Source organism: Papaver somniferum, chromosome 11 (assembly GCF_003573695.1).
Source record: "Papaver somniferum cultivar HN1 chromosome 11, ASM357369v1, whole genome shotgun sequence".
NCBI lineage: Eukaryota > Viridiplantae > Streptophyta > Magnoliopsida > Ranunculales > Papaveraceae > Papaver > Papaver somniferum.
In genome coordinates, this window is record NC_039368.1 from 91,927,092 (window position 1) to 91,932,351 (window position 5,260).

Sequence of the window (5,260 nt, forward strand, 5' to 3'; positions counted from 1 at the left end):
CTTCATGGTAAAAACACACACAAAATAATCACTCATGGCTGAATAGGTGTTTTTATTGAAGAAATAAGATGAAACAGAAATTCGCAACGCTGTAGAAGTGTTACAGCGTCGCTGTTACAAAACAGATGATGCTGTTTATATACGATAATAATGATATGCTGTAGATAAACGACAGTTTTATTTCGCTGTAAGCACTGTGGAAAAACGACTGACTCTGCGAGTCCGTTCTTCCTTCTTCGTCTTCCTCCTCGAGCAGCAGCAGCAGCAGGTATGATTTCTGTTCTTCGTTTCGGCTCTGAACTCTCTCCTAATTCTCTCCTCAGGGTTTCTAACCCTTCTATGACAAAAACCCAACTATATATAGCCTTCAGATTCCTTAGAAACTCGATCAAATTCGAGAATAAATCTCTTATTCTTCACGTGCAGTTTTAACAATAATTCCATCTGTCGATCTTTGTATGCGTCTGTTAGCTATTCTATTGCTCCCAAAATCTTCTCTGACTTGAACTCAATTGTTTTGAAGTATATCCCACGCAAGAATCTCTCCCAAATCTTTCAAACCAATTCAAAACCCTAAACAGGGACCGTGTGCACTGTCTTGACTTTGTGTGGATTTTCTGACTTATCCAGCCCAATTAGATGGGTCTAATCGCTTCTAACAGGTCCCTTATGTCTTGTAGAGTCCGTGGGTACCAAATTTGCCCATTGAATCGCCTGCTAGGTCGCTCAAATCCTTGATCCAAAACTGTTGACGCTGCTGCTTTTTTTCCCGCCAAAATCCAGTTTTGAAACTTTGAAAATGACCTCCCCCTATCCAGTTCCGGTCTCCCTTTAGCAGATGCCTGGAAATGGGTCACCCCTTAGTAATTAGGTTACCCCTTATCCAAAATGAGAGTCCGTATAGTAATTTTCTCCCACGGGCGCAAAAACCATTTTTTAGCCAATTTCGCTGCAAAAGCTTTATTCTTCCAAAAACACCTACAAATACATAAAATAACCGAATAAGTACGATATCGAGTACTAACAATATATACAAATGAGCTATATTAGACACATAAATGCGTCTATCAACCTCCTCGGGCAGCTATTAATGGCAATCGAATTATTTAATACTGGATTTCTGTGTTGGATTCTTGAGAAAATGGGGAAGTCAATTTTCGGCAATTGGATTTATACATCGCTAGAGTTAAAAGGCTGTAATGATTCAAGTTAACCCGCCATCATAAATCAGAAACCCCTTAGACTCCACAGTATTTGGTAGATCGATCACTTTGAGCACTTAGGTACAAACAAGCAACATCTATATACGGTATTGGAAATTTATAACCACCAACTAGAATGACTTCGATATTGTAAATTGTTGTTGTGAAATCTTATTGTTGTTTATGGTACTTTAGCCATTCAACTTCCTACTAAGTAATTAGGTATACCGTGTCTCTCTCAATCATATTTTTAAATTTGGTATCTGATGAAATGCTTTTTTGGAATTTTCCAGTAGATATCAAAAGAACCGACGAAACAGCCTTGCAGATGAATCGCGAACCCCAGAAGGTAGCATCCTCACCGGATGAGAAGACTCCTCTCTACTTTTTTCTATAATGGAGAACATTTGATCATAAACCCAACAAACGAACGGATTGAGAGAATCTCATGATAATGGTACGTTTTCTTTCTTTCTTTTTTTTCTTCTGATTTTTGCTTAAAAGTCTAAACCGAATGCTATCTTTGTGTTATATTTCGTTCTATCATCTTAAAGACTGTATAAAGGATTTGACCTATCAATGTGAACTGTGAAGTTCAAATATTCATGAGTGAACTGTGAAGTTCAAATACTCATGAGTTAAGAAAAACAACTGATTTTGTCCTTAATTGTGTTGTTCTGATTAAGATGATTGGAGTGCAGGAAGTCTGTGGCTCTTGTTATGGATCAATATTATTTTACTAAATCTAATAGCAAACTGAATTATCCATTTGTATCATTAAAATGGGAAAGTCAAAAATTTGAGTTAGAAGGTTGTAATGATCCAAGTTTTCCTGTCATCGTGAATAAAAATCTCACAGACTCCAAATTATTCTGTAGATCAACCACTTTGAGTACTCAAGCACTTACATACATATGTAGAATATCCATAAAAAATATTAGTATAATTCACCTAAGGTGGATAATGAGCAATATCCTTGGACCATGGTCATTTGCTTTCTTTTGCCACTCATGGTTATTACTGTTTCTCATTATGATAGAAAGTATCTCTTTCATTCTGATGATTGTTTCAGTCGCCTTTTTCAGCGCTGATGATAATGGTTCACGTTCATCAACTACATGGTCTAGATGCTGCAGTTGGGTTTAAACATCAAGTTGTGAGCAAGAGCAACTCAGATAGGTGGTTTAAAAGGAGTGATTTCACTCATTTTGGAGTTAGGGACTGCATAGATTAAAAGTCACCTCATTTATCTATCTATATGCATTTATTATTTGGAAGGTGTTTCTGAAAACGTTGTTTTCCTCTTGATTATGTATTGCCGTAATTCGTCTTTCCGAGTGTCAGAGAGGTTTCCTTTCTGGATTTTGGATTTATCACCACTACATTGTTTCTAGCTGTGTCCTTTTTATGGACTTTTCTAGGCAGAAGGGTTTATGTATCTATGGGTTTAACAGTTACACATTGGTTGCAGGTTATATATGGCACGGAGCGAAGGCGAGCTGTTAGGAATGTTACCTAGGCATGCTGTATATGTGAATTGTGCGAGACGGAATTCGAGGAACCTGCAGATGTTGGAATTTGCAAGTGATGACAGTAGCATTCCAGTTAGACGTTCAAACTGTGTTAACTTGAAGAGCAAAGAAACGCATGAAATTGGGGTTGTCTGTCGTAGCCCGTAGCAATGAACGAAACCAATGTTCGGTAGCAAATAGAATGAAATGAAACGTCATAATCCCAGCTCAGGTAATTTGATGTTCCAGTCCATCTCCGTTGATGATATGTAAATAACACTGTTTGAACTCAGGTAACACTGTTTGATGTTCCACTCCTCTTTCTCCTATTAAAATTCTGGTTTGTTTCGGGATTGCTCTTCGATATAAGTGGCTTGATGTTAGATATTGTTTGTTGATGAATAATGCAGGAAGGACCTTCATATGTTACTAAAGTAGGCTTTGAATTGATACAAACAATTCCACTTTTGCTGCGTATCAAAGAGATGGCTAACAGATAAAACACTAGGAATATTGCATAAGATAACAGCTCTGTTTTCAGCACAACTGAAGTACAATAGTTGGAGATTGTTTGGTGACCCTGAGTAACATAATAACTATAGGGGCCAATCATTAGCTACGCCATTCTTTGGGAAATTTGGAGTGAGCGCAAATGCTAGGGCCTTCGGTGGTCGCGCTAAGGAAGAGAATGGAGTGATTTTTCTTGTAAAACAAACTGTAATTCTCTGGAGAGAGGAGGATACATTAAAAAATTTAGATGTAAACCAAATTCTTTTCAAGTGGTATACGGTTATTCATTTGTAAATTGTGTCCTCACTGTCTCTGTAAGTTTTTTTTTTTTTTTAATATAAACTTTTTTTCCTCAAAAGAAAAGACTATAAGAGCCAATCAGATCAGTTCCATCTGGAGTAGTAGTTTGGGGTTCTTAACTGTTTATTACAACTCAAATTATCACCTAATGATCAAATTTTTCATGCTACATGCATATAAACAAATTTCATATGAGCGTAACTCGCGAGGCGACGCGAGCACACGCACTGTATTTAATTTGGCACATGAAAATCCCCTCAAATAATGATTAACCTGAAATGTAACTCATAAAAAAAAAAAAACAATTTTACTTTCGGCGGCGTATCAAGGTTTCGCAGTCTTTGACACTAACTCACGAAGAAGAGCAAAGGACTTACTGCCGCGTATTAACTGTCCTCAAATGATCAGAAGCCTCCATTGATTTAGATCAATGAAACTGATAGTAAGAAAAAAGGAAAATAGTTAAACTTAATGAAACTGACCCGTGCCTATTGGTGTGATCTTCTTTCACAAATTTTTAAAGACCGTCTAACACCCCCGCATAAAATACTGTGAAATAGCACGTGCCGTTACGGCATGGGTCATTTCCTAGTCTACATAACATGACAATTCATGAAACCCGTCGTGGTAACAAGTGGATTAACTATGAAGATGAAGATTTAAGGCCTAAGATTCAACCAGAAGAGGCTTTCCTGCAAGAAACTATACGCTTTTTTTTTTTAATAAAAAAACAGGGGAACTCCCGAAGTTACAAAAGGAATCCGATACATACAAGGCTTAAAACAAAGTAGTCCCTAACCCAAATCCCATAACCCAAATCATCTCGTAACCCGAATCTCTACCGGACCAGAATCTCTAACGAATCGTAACAGTAGAACAACAACACCCGCCTTTACGGGAGAATTTGAATCGATGAAGCTTGATTCACAGCTCAGGAGAAGAATTTTTTTAATACTAACCATCTGATAAAATCTCTCCCAAAAGAAGAGATACCGTAAATCTCATCTTGATTCTCATCTTCAATAACTGGTACAAGGAAAGTATGTCGGACACGACGCAACTTTATTTCCCACCGGAAAAGACAAAGATCAACACTACTCTTCTGGGTAACAACCAACAGACAGCAAACCACAAACCCAAAGATCCGGAGATGAATCACAAGACCAATGATAACAGGGACTAAGCAAGGAACAATAAAAATTTACATAAGCCTAGATCTAGTTGTAACAAGATAACAGAAAATAATAACATAAAGAAATAAAATCCGATCGGCACCATCAACCAAAAAAATTCCCAAACTGAAAAGCTCAGGTAAAGTTGAATCCACCTAAAGAACAGTTGCTGCTTCTTTAAACTTGTAGGAATTCGCTGAAATAGGTGATGTGCTTAGATTTCTTTGAAGCCCGGTAACACAACTCATCACTGCAAAGATATAACGATCATTTACCTGCCGGAGAGACTCGCCGTGAAAAGAAGGATCGCTGCAAACCATAACTATTTCAAACCCCTTAATACAACAAAATGAGAGAACCCCAGAAGTAAACCCAGAGAATCCACTCCATGAAGAAAAAACTACAAGAACTACTGGTACAAAATACTAGAGATCCACAAAAGAGAATAAAAACAACGGGAAAAAGAAGATTACAAACTAATACAGCATAAAAAGAAAGGGGTCTGCCCAGATTTGCTCCGAAAGGAGCGGATCTGAGCAGAAAAATAACCGCCGATGATGAAGTT

At 37.5% G+C, this 5,260-nt stretch overlaps 1 long non-coding RNA gene across 2 annotated transcripts; it reads left to right on the forward strand.

Moving 5' to 3' along the window:
- Nucleotides 1-1,142: 1,142 nt before the first annotated feature.
- LOC113321014 lies at nt 1,143-3,494 on the forward strand. 2 transcript variants are annotated; one of them, XR_003346419.1, is made up of 5 exons: nt 1,143-1,309; nt 1,496-1,659; nt 2,288-2,381; nt 2,674-2,945; nt 3,124-3,494. It is a non-coding gene; the product is annotated as an uncharacterized LOC113321014 (long non-coding RNA). The 2 variants fall into 2 exon arrangements; XR_003346420.1 differs by lacking the exon at nt 2,288-2,381.
- Nucleotides 3,495-5,260: the final 1,766 nt, after the last annotated feature.